The sequence below is a fragment of the Gorilla gorilla genome, chromosome 18 (genome assembly GCF_029281585.2).
Source record: "Gorilla gorilla gorilla isolate KB3781 chromosome 18, NHGRI_mGorGor1-v2.1_pri, whole genome shotgun sequence".
Lineage (NCBI taxonomy): Eukaryota > Metazoa > Chordata > Mammalia > Primates > Hominidae > Gorilla > Gorilla gorilla.
Window position 1 is genome coordinate 121710616 of NC_073242.2, and position 16253 is coordinate 121726868.

The following is a 16253-nucleotide window of genomic DNA, read 5'->3' on the forward strand; positions in this document are numbered from 1 at the left end:
AGCTGTGTAGATATTTACATCTTTATACAAATGGCGGTGTAGATATTTCCATGTTTATACAGAAGTCGGTGGAGATATTTCCATGTTTATACCGATGGCGGTGTAGATATTTCCATCTTTATACAGATGGCGGTGTAGATATTTCCATGTTCATACAGATGGAATTGTAGATAATTCCTTGTTTATAGAGATGGCGGTGTATATATTTCCATGTTCATACAGATGGCGGTGTAGATACTTCCATCTTTATGCAGATGGCGTTGTGGATATTTCCATGTTCATACACATGGCGGTGTAGATATTTCCATGTTTATACAGATGTCGGTGTAGATATTTCCATGTTTATAGACATGGCCGTGTAGATATTTCGATGTTAATGCAGATATTGGTGTCGATATTTCCATGTTTATACAGATAGCTGTGTAGATATTTCCATCTTTATACAGATGGCGGTGTAGATATTTCCATGTTTAAAGAGATGGCGGTGTAGTTATTCCCATGTTTATACAGATGGCAGTGTAGATATTTCCATGTTTATACAGATGGCAGTGTAGGTATTTCCATGTTTATAGAGATGGCGGTGTAGATATTTTCATGTTTATACAGGTAGCTGTGTAGATATTTCCATCTTTATACAGACGGCAGTGTAGATGTATCCATGTTTATACAGATGGCGGTGTAGATATTTCCAAGTTTATACAGATGGCAGTGTAGATATTTCCATGTTTATAGAGAGGGCGGTGTAGATATTTCCATGTTTGTAGAGATAGCGATGTAGTTATTTCCATGTAAATAGGCATAGCGGTGTAGATATTTCCATGTTTATAGAGATAGAGGCATAGATATTTCCTAGTATAAACAGATAGCGGTGTAGATATTTCCATGTTTATGGAGATAGCGCTGTAGACATTTCCAGGTTTATACAGTAAGCGGTGGAGTTATATCCATCTTCATACAGATGGCGGTGTAGATATTTCCATCCTTATACAGGTAGCGGTGTTGATATTTCCATGTTTATACACATGGCGGTGTAGATATTTCCATGTTTATGGAGATGGCGGTGTAGATATTTCCTTGTTTATAGAGATAACGGTGTAGTTATTTCAATGTTAAAAGGCATACCGGTGTAGATATTTCCATGTCTATAGAGACAGAGGTGTAGATGTTTCCTTGTTTATACAGATAGCGGTGTAGATATTTCCATGTTTATAGAGATAATGGTGTAGACATTCCAAATTTATACAGATAGCGGTGTAGATATTATAGGTTCATACAGATGGTGGTGTAGATATTTCCATCCTTATACAGATATCGGTGTAGATATTTCCATGTTTATACAGATGGCGGTGTAGATATTTCCATCTTTATACAGATGGCGGTGTAGGTATTTCCATCCTTATACAGATAGCGGTGTAGATATTTCCATGTTTATACAGATGGCAGTGTAGATATTTGCATCTTTATACAGATGGCGGTGTAGCAATTTCAATGTTCATAGAGATGGCGGTGTAGATATTTCCATGTTTACAGAGATAGAGGTGTAGATATTTCCTTCTTTATTGAGATAACGGTGTAGATACTTCCATGTTTATACAGATGACGGTGTAGATATTTCCATCTCTATACAGATGGTGGTGTACCTATTTCCATGTACATACATATGGCGGTGTAGATATTTCCGTGTTTTTAGACATGGCGGTGTAGATATTTCCATGTTTATACAGATAGCAGTGTAGATATTTCCATGTTTATACAGTTTGCTGTGTAGATATTTCCATCGTTATACAGATGGCGGTGTAGATATTTCCATGTTCATACAGATGGCTGTGTAGATATTTCCATGTTTATACAGATGACGGTGTAGATATTTCCATGTTTATACAGAAGGCGGTGTAGATATTTCCATGTTTATAGAGATGGCAGTGTAGATATTTCCGTGTTTATCCAGATAGCGGTGTAGATATTTCCATGTTTATAGAGATAGCGGTGTAGACATTGCCAAGTTTATACAGATAGCGGTGTAGATATTTCCATGTTTATAGAGATGGCGGTGTCGATATTTCCATGTTTACAGAGATAGAGGTGTAGATATTTCCTTCTTTATAGAGATAGCGGTGTAGATAATTCCATGTTTATACAGAAGGCGATGTAGATATTTCCATCTCTATACAGATGGTGGTGTACCTATTTCTATGTTCATACATATGGCGGTGTAGATATTTCCGTGTTTTTAGACACGGCTGTGTAGATATTTCCATGTTTATACAGATAGCGGTGTAGATATTTCCATGTTTATACAGTTAGCTGTGTAGATATTTCCATCATTATACAGATGGCGGTATAGATATTTCCATGTTTATACGGAAGGCGTTGTAGATATTTCCATGTTTATAGAGATGGCGGTGTAGATATTTCCATGTTTATACAGATGGCGGTGTAGATATTTCCATGTTTATACGGAAGGCGTTGTAGATATTTACATGTTTATAGAGATGGCGGTGTAGATATTTACATGTTTATACAGATGGCGGTGTAGATATTTCCATGTTTATACAGATGGCAGTGTAGATATTTCCATGTTTATACAGATGGCGGTGTAGATATTTCCATGTTTATACGGATGGCGGTGTAGATATTTCCGTGTTTATACAGATGGCGGTGTAGATATTTCCTTGTTTATACAGATGGCGGTGTAGATATTTCCATGTTTACAGAGATAGCGGTGTAGTTATTTCCATGTTAATGGGCATACCGGTGTAGATATTTCCATGTTTATAGAGACAGAGGTGTAGATATTTCCTTGTTTATACAGATAGCGGTGTAGATATTTCCATGTTTATAGAGATAGCAGTGTAGACATTTCCACGTTTATACAGATAGCGGTGTAGATATTTCCATGTTCATACAGATGGTGGTGTAGATATTTCCATGTTTGTAGACATGGCGGTGTAGATATTTTGATGTTAATACAGATAGCGGTGTAGATATTTCCATGTTTATACAGATGGTGGTGTAGATATTTCCTTGTTTATATAGATGGCGGTGTAGATATTTCCATGTTTATACAGATAGCGGTGTAGATATTTACATGTTTATACAGATAGCTGTGTAGATATTTCCATCTTTATACAGATGGCGGTGCAGATATTTCCATCTTTATAGAGATGGCGGTGTAGACATTTCCATGTTTATAGAGATAGCGGTGTAGACATTCCCTCGCTTATACAGAGAGCGGAGAAGGTTTTCCATGTTCTTAGAGATGGTGGTGTAGATATTTCCATGTTTATAGAGATAGCGCTGTAGACATTTCCTCGCTTATATAGCGAGCGGTGTTGATTTTCCATGTTCATGGAGACGGTGGTGTAGATATTTCCATCCTTATACAGATAACGGTGTAGATATTTCCATGTTTATACAGATGGCGTTGTACATATTTCCATCTTTATACTGATGGCGTTGTAGATATTTCCATTTTCATACAGATGGTTGTGTAGATATTTCCATCTTTACACCGATGGCGGTGTAGATATACGTATGTTTATACAGATGGCGGAGGAGATATTTCCATGTTTATAGAGATAGCGGTGTTGTTATTTCCATGTTAATAGGTATACCAGTGTAGATATTTCCATGTTTATAGAGAAAGAGGTGTAGATATTTCCTTGTTTATAGAGATAGCTGTGTAGATATTTCCATCTTTATAGAGATAGCGGTGTAGGCATTTCCATGTTTATACAGGTAGCGGTGTAGATATTTCCATGTTCATACTGATGTTGGTGTAGATATTTCCACACTTAAGCAGATAGCGGTGTAGATATTTCCATGTTTATACAGATGGTGGTGTACATATTTCAATCTTCATACAGATGGCGGTGCACCTATTTCCATGTTCATACAGATGGCGGTGTACATATTTCCATGTTTATAGACATGTCGGTGTAGATATTTCCATGTTTATACAGATAGCAGTGTATATATTTCCATGTTTTTACAGTTACCTGTGTAGATATTTGCATCTTTATACAGATGGCGGTGTAGATATTTCCATGTTTATACAGATGGCGGTGTAGATATTTGCATGTTTATAGAGATGGCGGTGTAGATATTTCCATTTTTATACAAATGTCGGTGTAGATATTTCCATGTTTATACAGGTGGCCGTGTAGATATTTCCATCTTTATACAGATGGCGGTGTAGGTATTTCCATGTTTATAGAGATGGCGGTGTAGATATTTCCATGTTTATAGAGATAGCGATGTAGTTATTTCCATGTTAATAGGCGTAGCATTGTAGATATTTCCATGTGTATAGAGACAGAGGTGTAGATATTTCCTTGTTTATACAGATAGCTGTCTAGATATTTCCATGTTGATCGAGATAGCGGTGTAGACATTTCCACATTTATAGGGATAGTGGTGTAGATAATTCCTGGTTGATAAAGACGGTGGTGTAGATATTTCCATCCTTATACAGATGGTGGTGTAGATATTTCCATGTTCATACAGATGGCAGTGTAGATATTTCCATGTTTATAGAGATGGCGGTGTAGATATTTAAATGTTTATCCAGATGGCGGTGTAGATATTTCCGTGTTTATAGAGATGGCGGTGTAGATGTTTCCGTGTTTGTACAGACAGCGGTGTAGGTATATACATGTTTATACACATGGCTGGGTAGATATTTCCATCTTTATACAGATGGCGGTTTAGATATTTCCATGTTTATTCAGATGTCGGTGTAGATATTTCCATGTTTATAGAGATGTTGGTGTACATATTTCCATGGTTATACAGATGGTGGTGTAGATACTTCAATGTTTATAGAAATAGGGGTGTTGTTATTTCCATGTTAGTATTCATAAGTGTGTAGATATTTCCATGTTTATAGAGATAGAGGTGTAGATATTTCCTTGTTTATACAGATAGCGGTGTAGATATTTCCATGTTTACAGAGATAGCGGTGTAGACATTTCCATGTTTATAGAGATTCCGGTGTAAATATTTCCATGTTCATACAGATGGCGGTGTAGATATTTCCATGTTTATAGAGATGGCGGTGTAGATATTTCCGTGTTTATACAGATAGCTGTGTAGATATTTCAATCTTTATAGAGATGGCGCTGTAGTTATTTCCATGTTTATGCAGATGGCGGTGTACATATTTCCATGTATATACAGATGTCAGTGTAGATATTTCCGTGTATTTAGAGATGGCGGTGTAGATATTTCCATGTTTATAGAGATGGCGGTGTAGATATTTACCTGTTTATACAGATGGCTGTGTAGATATTTCCATGTTTATAGAGATGGCGGTGTAGATATTTCCATGTTTATACAGATGGCGGTGTAGATATTTACATGTTCATACAGAGGGCGGTGTAGATATTTCCATGTTTATAGAGATAGCGGTGTAGTTATTTCCATGTTGCTAGGCATAGCTGTGTAGATATTTCCATGTCTATAGAGATAGCGATGTAGATGTTTCCATGTTTATACAGATAGCGGTGTAGATATTTCCATGTTTATACAGATAGCTGCGTAGATATTTAAATCTTTATACAGAAGGCGGTGTAGATAGTGCCATGTTTATACAGATGGCAGTGTAGATATTTCCGTGTTCATACAGATGGTGGTGTAGATATTTCCATGTTCATACAGATGGCGGGGTAGATATTTCCATGTTTATAGAGATTGTGGTGTAGATATTTCCATGTTTATTCTGATAGCGGTGTAGATATTTCCATGTTTATACAGATAGCTGTGTAGATATTTCCATCTTTATACAGATGGCGGTGTATATATTTCCGTGTTCATTCAGATGGCGGTGTAGATATTTCCATGTTTATAGAGATGGCGGTGTAGATATTTACATGTTTATACAGATGGTGGTGTAGATATTTCCATGTTTATACAGATAGCGGTGTAGTTAATTCCATGTTCATACAGATGGCAGTGTAGATATTTCCATGTTCATACAGATGGCGGTGTAGATATTTCCATGTTTATAGAGATTGTTGGTGTAGATATTTCCATGTTTTCATAGATGACGGTGTAGGTATTTCCATGTTTATACACATGGCTATGAAGATATTTCCATGTTTATACAGATGGCAGTGTAGGTATTTCCATGTTCATACAGATGGCGGTGTAGATATTTCCATGTTTATAGCGATAGCGGTGTAGTTATTTCTATGTTAATAGGCATAGCGGTGTAGATATTTCCATGTCTATAGAGATGGCAATGTAGATATTTCCATGTTTATACAAATAGCGGTGTAGACATTTCCATGTTTATAGAGATAGCTGTGTAGATATTTAAATCTTTATACAGATGGCGGTGTAGATAGTGCCATGTTTATACGGATGGCAGTACAGATATTTCCATGTTTATACAGATGGCGGTGTAGATATTTCCATGTTCATACAGATGGCGGTGTAGTTATTTCCATGTTTTTAGATTTGGCGGTGTAGATATTTCCATCTTTACACAGATGGCGGTGTAGATATTTCCATGTTCATACAGACGGCGGTGTAGATATTTCCATGTTTATAGAGATGGCGGTGTGGTTATTTCCATGTTTATACAGATAGCGGTGTAGATATTTCCATGTTTATACAGATGGCGGTGTAGATATTTCCATGTTTATGGAGATGGCGGTGTAGATATTTCCATGTTTATAGAGATAACGGTGTAGTTATTTCAATGTTAATAGGCATACCGGTGTAGATATTTCCATGTTTATAGAGACAGAGGTGTAGATGTTTCCTTGTTTATACACATAGCGGTTTAGATATTTCCATGTTTATAGAGATAGCGGTGTAGACATTTCCAAATTTATACAGGTAGCGGTGTAGATATTTAAATTTTCAGACAGTTGGTGGTGTAGATATTGCCATCCTTATACAGATAGCGGTGTAGATATTTCCATGTTTATACAGATGGCGCTGTAGATATTTCCATCTTTATACAGATGGCGGTGTAGATATTTAAAGGTTCATACAGATGGTGGTGTAGATATTTCCATCCTTATACAGATAGCGGTGTAGATATTTCCATGTTTATAGAGATGGCGGTGTAGATATTTCCATGTTTATACAAATAGCTGTGTAGATATTTACATCTTTATACAAATGGCGGTGTAGATATTTCCATGTTTATACAGAAGTCGGTGGAGATATTTCCATGTTTATACCTATGGCGGTGTAGATATTTCTATCTTTATACAGATGGCGGTGTAGATATTTCCATGTTCATACAGATGGAATTGTAGATAATTCCTTGTTTATAGAGATGGCGGTGTATATATTTCCATGTTCATACAGATGGCGGTGTAGATACTTCCATCTTTATACAGATGGCGTTGTGGATATTTCCATGTTCATACAGATGGCGGTGTAGATATTTCCATGTTTATACAGATGTCGGTGTAGATATTTCCATGTTTATAGACATGGCCGTGTAGATATTTCGATGTTAATGCAGATATTGGTGTCGATATTTCCATGTTTATACAGATAGCTGTGTAGATATTTCCATCTTTATACAGATGGCGGTGTAGATATTTCCATGTTTAAAGAGATGGCGGTGTAGTTATTCCCATGTTTATACAGATGGCAGTGTAGATATTTCCATGTTTATACAGATGGCAGTGTAGGTATTTCCATGTTTATAGAGATGGCGGTGTAGATATTTTCATGTTTATACAGATAGCTGTGTAGATATTTCCATCTTTATACAGACGGCAGTGTAGATGTATCCATGTTTATACAGATGGCGGTGTAGATATTTCCAAGTTTATACAGATGGCAGTGTAGATATTTCCATGTTTATAGAGAGGGCGGTGTAGATATTTCCATGTTTGTAGAGATAGCGATGTAGTTATTTCCATGTAAATAGGCATAGCGGTGTAGATATTTCCATCTTTATAGAGATAGAGGCATAGATATTTCCTAGTATAAACAGATAGCGGTGTAGATATTTCCATGTTTATGGAGATAGCGCTGTAGACATTTCCAGGTTTATACAGTAAGCGGTGGAGTTATATCCATCTTCATACAGATGGCGGTGTAGATATTTCCATCCATATACAGGTAGCGGTGTAGATATTTCCATGTTTATACACATGGCGGTGTAGATATTTCCATGTTTATGGAGATGGCGGTGTAGATATTTCCTTGTTTATAGAGATAACGGTGTAGTTATTTCAATGTTAATAGGCATACCGGTGTAGATATTTCCATGTCTATAGAGACAGAGGTGTAGATGTTTCCTTGTTTATACAGATAGCGGTGTAGATATTTCCATGTTTATAGAGATAGTGGTGTAGACATTCCAAATTTATACACATAGCGGTGTAGATATTATAGGTTCATACAGATGGTGGTGTAGATATTTCCATCCTTATACAGATATCGGTGTAGATATTTCCATGTTTATACAGATGGCGGTGTAGATATTTCCATCTTTATACAGATGGTGGTGTAGGTATTTCCATCCTTATACAGATAGCGGTGTAGATATTTCCATGTTTATACAGTTTGCTGTGTAGATATTTCCATCGTTATACAGATGGCGGTGTAGATATTTCCATGTTCATACAGATGGCTGTGTAGATATTTCCATGTTTATACAGATGACGGTGTAGATATTTCCATGTTTATACAGAAGGCGGTGTAGATATTTCCATGTTTATAGAGATGGCAGTGTAGATATTTCCATGTTTATCCAGATAGCGGTGTAGATATTTCCATGTTTATAGAGATAGCGGTGTAGACATTGCCAAGTTTATACAGATAGCGGTGTAGATATTTCCATGTTTATAGAGATGGCGGTGTCGATATTTCCATGTTTACAGAGATAGAGGTGTAGATATTTCCTTCTTTATAGAGATAGCGGTGTAGATAATTCCATGTTTATACAGATGGCGATGTAGATATTTCCATCTCTATACAGATGGTGGTGTACCTATTTCTATGTTCATACATATGGCGGTGTAGATATTTCCGTGTTTTTAGACATGGCTGTGTAGATATTTCCATGTTTATACAGATAGCGGTGTAGATATTTCCATGTTTATACAGTTAGCTGTGTAGATATTTCCATCATTATACAGATGGCGGTATAGATATTTCCATGTTTATACGGAAGGCGTTGTAGATATTTCCATGTTTATAGAGATGGCGGTGTAGATATTTCCATGTTTATACAGATGGCGGTGTAGATATTTCCATGTTTATACGGAAGGCGTTGTAGATATTTCCATGTTTATAGAGATGGCGGTGTAGATATTTACATGTTTATACAGATGGCGGTGTAGATATTTCCATGTTTATACATTTGGCGGTGTAGATATTTCCATGTTTATACAGATGGCGGTGTAGATATTTCCATGTTTATAGAGATGGCGGTGTAGATATTTCCACCTTTATGCAGATAGCAGTGTAGTTATTTCCATGTTAATAAGCATAACGGTGTAGATATTTCCATGCTTATAGAGATAGAGGTGTAGTTATTTCCTTGTTTATACAGATATCAGAGTAGATATTTCCATGTTTATAGAGATACGGTGTAGACTTTTCCACGTTTATACAGATAGTGGTGTAGATATTCCCATGTTATTACCGATGGTGGTGTAGAAATTTCCATCCTGATACAGATAGCGGTGTAGATATTTCCATCTTTATACAGATGGCTGTGTAGATATTTCCATGTTTATACAGATGGCGGTGTAGATATTTCCATGTTTATAGAGATGGAGGTGTAGATACTTCCATGTTTATACAGATAGCGGTGTAGATATTTGCATGTTTATACACATGGCTGTGTAGATATTTCCATGTTTATACAGATGGCGGTGTAGATACTTACATGTTCATACAGATGGCGGTGTAGGTATTTCCATGTTTATAGAGATAGCGGTGTAGTTATTTCCATGTTACTAGGCATAGCGCTGTAGATATTTCTATGTTTATACAGATAGCTGTGTAGATATTTAAATCTTTATACAGAAGGCGGTGTAAATAGTGCCATGTTTATACAGATGGCAGTGTAGATATTTCCGTGTTCATACAGATGGTGGTGTAGACATTTCCATGTTCATACAGATGGCGGTGTAGATATTTCCATGTTTATAGAGATTGTGGTGTAGATATTTCCATGTTTATTCTGATAGCGGTGTAGATATTTCCATGTTTATACAGATAGCTGTGTAGATATTTCCATCTTTATACAGATGGCGGTGTATATATTTCCGTGTTCATTCAGATGGCGGTGTAGATATTTCCATGTTTATAGAGATGGCGGTGTAGATATTTACATGTTTATACAGATGGTGGTGTAGATATTTCCATGTCTATACAGATAGCGGTGTAGTTAATTCCATGTTCATACAGATGGCAGTGTAGATATTTCCATGTTCATACAGATGGCGGTGTAGATATTTCCAAGTTTATAGAGATTGTTGGTGTAGATATTTCCATGTTTTCATAGATGACGGTGTAGGTATTTCCATGTTTATACACATGGCTATGAAGATATTTCCATGTTTATACAGATGGCAGTGTAGGTATTTCCATGTTCATACAGATGGCGGTGTAGATATTTCCATGTTTATAGCGATAGCGGTGTAGTTATTTCTATGTTAATAGGCATAGCGGTGTAGATATTTCCATGTCTATAGAGACAGAGGTGTAGATGTTTCCTTGTTTATACACATAGCGGTTTAGATATTTCCATGTTTATAGAGATAGCGGTGTAGACATTTCCAAATTTATACAGGTAGCGGTGTAGATATTTAAATTTTCAGAAAGATGGTGGTGTAGATATTTCCATCCTTATACAGATAGCGGTGTAGATATTTCCATGTTTATACAGATGGCGCTGTAGATATTTCCATCTTTATACAGATGGCGGTGTAGATATTTAAAGGTTCATACAGATGGTGGTGTAGATATTTCCATCCTTATACAGATAGCGGTGTAGATATTTCCATGTTTATAGAGATGGCGGTGTAGATATTTCCATGTTTATACAGATAGCTGTGTAGATATTTACATCTTTATACAAATGGCGGTGTAGATATTTCCATGTTTATACAGAAGTCGGTGGAGATATTTCCATGTTTATACCGAAGGCGGTGTAGATATTTCCAACTTTATACAGATGGTGGTGTAGATATTTCCATGTTCATACAGATGGAATTGTAGATAATTCCTTGTTTATAGAGATGGCGGTGTATATATTTCCATGTTCATACAGATGGCGGTGTAGATACTTCCATCTTTATACAGATGGCGTTGTGGATATTTCCATGTTCATACAGATGGCGGTGTAGATGTTTCCATGTTTATACAGATGTCGGTGTAGATATTTCCATGTTTATAGACATGGCCGTGTAGATATTTCGATGTTAATGCAGATATTGGTGTCGATATTTCAATGTTTATACAGATAGCTGTGTATATATTTCCATCTTTATACAGATGGCGGTGTAGATATTTCCATGTTTAAAGAGATGGCGGTGTAGATATTCCCATGTTTATACAGATGGCAGTGTAGATATTTCCATGTTTATACAGATGGCAGTGTAGGTATTTCCATGTTTATAGAGATGGCGGTGTAGATATTTTCATGTTTATACAGATAGCTGTGTAGATATTTCCATCTTTATACAGACGGCAGTGTAGATGTATCCATGTTTATACAGATGGCGGTGTAGATATTTCCAAGTTTATACAGATGGCAGTGTAGATATTTCCATGTTTATAGAGAGGGCGGTGTAGATATATCCATGTTTGTAGAGATAGCGATGTAGTTATTTCCATGTAAATAGGCATAGCGGTGTAGATATTTCCATGTTTATAGAGATAGAGGCATAGATATTTCCTAGTTCAAACAGATAGCGGTGTAGATATTTCCATGTTTATGGAGATAGCGGTGTAGACATTTCCAGGTTTATACAGTAAGCGGTGGAGATATATCCATCTTCATACAGATGGCGGTGTAGATATTTCCATCCTTATACAGATAGCGGTGTAGATATTTCCATGTTTATACACATGGCGGTGTAGATATTTCCATGTTTATGGAGATGGCGGTGTAGATATTTCCTTGTTTATAGAGATAACGGTGTAGTTATTTCAATGTTAATAGGCATACCGGTGTAGATATTTCCATGTCTATAGAGACAGAGGTGTAGATGTTTCCTTGTTTATACAGATAGCGGTGTAGATATTTCCATGTTTATAGAGATAGTGGTGTAGACATTTCCAAATTTATACAGATAGCGGTGTAGGTATTATAGGTTCATACAGATGGTGGTGTAGATATTTCCATCCTTATACAGATATCGGTGTAGATATTTCCATGTTTATACAGATGGCGGTGTAGATATTTCCATCTTTATACAGATGGCGGTGTAGGTATTTCCATCCTTATACAGATAGCGGTGTAGATATTTCCATGTTTATACAGATGGCGGTGTAGGTATTTCCATCCTTATACAGATAGCGGTGTAGATATTTCCATGTTTATACAGATGGCAGTGTAGATATTTGCATCTTTATACAGATGGCGGTGTAGCAATTTCCATGTTCATAGAGATGGCGGTGTAGATATTTCCATGTTTACAGAGATAGGGGTGTAGATATTTCCTTCTTTATTGAGATAACGGTGTAGATACTTCCATGTTTATACAGATGACGGTGTAGATATTTCCATCTCTATACAGATGGTGGTGTACCTATTTCCATGTTCATACATATGGCGGTGTAGATATTTCCGTGTTTTTAGACATGGCGGTGTAGATATTTCCATGTTTATACAGATAGCGGTGTAGATATTTCCATGTTTATACAGTTTGCTGTGTAGATATTTCCATCGTTATACAGATGGCGGTGTAGATATTTCCATGTTCATACAGATGGCTGTGTAGGTATTTCCATGTTTATACAGATGATGGTGTAGATATTTCCATGTTTATACAGAAGGCGGTGTAGATATTTCCATGTTTATAGAGATGGCAGTGTAGATATTTCCATGTTTATCCAGAAAGCGGTGTAGATATTTCCATGTTTATAGAGATAGCGGTGTAGACATTGCCAAGTTTATACAGATAGCGGTGTAGATATTTCCATGTTTATAGAGATGGCGCTGTCGATATTTCCATGTTTACAGAGATAGAGGTGTAGATATTTCCTTCTTTATAGAGATAGCGGTGTAGATAATTCCATGTTTATACAGATGGCGGTGTAGATATTTCCATCTCTATACAGATGGTGGTGTACCTATTTCCATGTTCATACATATGGCGGTGTAGATATTTCCGTGTTTTTAGACATGGCGGTGTAGATATTTCCATGTTTATACAGATAGCGGTGTAGATATTTCCATGTTTATACATTTAGCTGTGTAGATATTTCCATCATTATACAGATGGCGGTATAGATATTTCCATGTTCATACATAGGGCGGTGTAGATATTTCCATGTTTATACAGATGACGGTGTAGATATTTCCATGTTTATACGGAAGGCGTTGTAGATATTTCCATGTTTATAGAGAGGGCCGTGTAGATATTTCCATGTTTGTAGAGATAGCGATGTAGTTATTTCCATGTAAATAGGCATAGCGGTGTAGATATTTCCATGTTTATAGAGATAGAGGCATAGATATTTCCTAGTTTAAACAGATAGCGGTGTAGATATTTCCATGTTCATGGAGATAGCGGTGTAGACATTTCCAGGTTTATACAGTAAGCGGTGGAGATATATCCATCTTCATACAGATGGCGGTGTAGATATTTCCATCCTTATACAGATGGCGGTGTAGATATTTCCATGTTCATAAAGATGGCGGTGTAGTTATTTCCATCTTTATAGAGATATCGGTGTAGATATTTCCGTGTTTATACAGCTGGTGGTGTTGGTATTTCCATGTGTATAGAGATGGCGGTGTACATATTTCCATGTTTATACAGATAGTGGTGTAGATACTTCCATGTTTATACAGATGGCTGTGTAGATATTTCCATGTTTATAAAGATGGCGGTGTAGATATTTCCATGTTTATACAGTGGTGGTGTAGGTATTTCCATGTTTATACCGATAGCTGTGTAGGTAATTCCATGTTCATACAGACAGCGGTGTAGATATTTACATGTTCATACAGATGGTGGTGTAGATATTTCCATCTTTATACAGATAGCGGTGTAGATATTTCCATGTCCATACAGACGGCGTTGAAGGCGTTTCCATCTTTATACAGATGGCGGTGTAGATATTTCCATGTTCATACAGATGGTGGTGTAGATATTTCCATGTTTAGAGATACCGGTGTAGTTATTTCCATGTTAATAGGCATAGCGGTGTAGATATTTCCATGTTTATAGAGACAGAGGTGTAGATATTTCCTTGTTTATACAGATAGTGGTGTAGATATTTCCATGTTTAGAGATACCGGTGTAGTTATTTCCATCTTAATAGGCATAGCGGTGTAGATATTTCCATGTTTATAGAGACAGAGGTGTAGATATTTCCTTGTTTATACAGACAGTGGTGTAGATATTTACATGTTCATACAGATGGTGGTGTAGATATTTCCATCCTTATACAGATAGCGGTGTAGATATTTCCATGTTCATACAGACGGTGTTGAAGACGTTTCCATCCTTATACAGATGGCAGTGTAGATATCTCCATGTTCATACAGATGGCGGTGTAGGTATTTCCATGTTTATAGAGATGGCGGTGTAGATATTTCCATGTTTTTACAGATGACGTTGTAGATATTTCCATGTTTATACACATGGCTATGTAGATATTTCCATGTTTATACAGATGGCAGTGTAGATATTTCCATGTTCATACAGATGGCGGTGTAGATATTTCCATGTTTATAGAGATAGCGGTGTAGTTATTTCCATGTTAATAGGCATAGCAGTGTAGGTATTTCCATGTCTATAGAGATAGCGATGTGTGTATTTCCATGTTTATACAGATAGCGGTGAAGATATTTCCATGTTTATACAGATAGCTGTGTAGATATTTACATCTTTACACAGATGGCGGTGTAGATAGTGCCATGTTTCTACAGATGGCGGTGCAGATATTTCCATGTTTATACAGATGGCGGTGTAGACATTTCCATGTTCATACAGATGGCGGTGTAGTTATTTCCATGTTTTTAGAGATGGCGGTGTAGATATTTCCATGTTTATACAGATGGCGGTGTAGATATTTCCATGTTTATAGAGATTGTGGTGTAGTTATTTCCATGTTTATACAGATAGCGGTGTAGATATTTCCATGTTTATACAGAGAGCTGTGTAGGTATTTCCATCTTTATACAGATGGCGGTGTAGATATTTCCGTGTTTATACAGATGGCGGTGTAGCTAATTCCATATTCATACAGACGGCTGTGTAGATATTTACATATTCATACAGATGGTGGTGTACATATTTCCATCCTTATACAGATAGCGGTGTAGATATTTCCATGTCCATATAGACGGCGTTGAAGGCATTTCCATCTTTATACAGATGGCGGTGTAGATATTTCCATGTTCATACAGATGGTGGTGTAGATATTTCCATGTTTAGAGATACCGGTGTAATTATTTCCATGTTAATAGGCATAGCGGTGTAGATATTTCCATGTTTATAGAGACAGAGGTGTAGATGTTTCCTTGTTTATACAGATAGTGGTGTAGATATTTCCATGTTTAGAGATACCGGTGTAGTTATTTCCATGTTAATAGGCATAGCGGTGTAGATATTTCCATGTTTATAGAGACAGAGGTGTAGATATTTCCTTGTTTATACAGACAGTGGTGTAGATATTTACATGTTCATACAGATGGTGGTGTAGATATTTCCATCCTTATACAGATAGCGGTGTAGATATTTCCATGTTCATACAGACGGCGTTGAAGTCGTTTCCATCTTTATACAGATGGCAGTGTAGATATTTCCATGTTCATGCAGATGGCGGTGTAGATATTTCCATGTTTATAGAGATAGCGGTGTAGTTATTTCCATGTTAATAGGCATAGCGGTGTAGATATTTCCATGTCTATAGAGATAGCGATGTATATATTTCCATGTTTATACAGATAGCGGTGAAGATATTTCCATGTTTATACAGATAGCTGTGTAGATATTTAAATCTTTATACAGATGGCGGTGTAGATAGTGCCATGTTTCTACAGATGGCGGTGCAGATATTTCCATGTTTATACAGATGGCGGTGTAGAT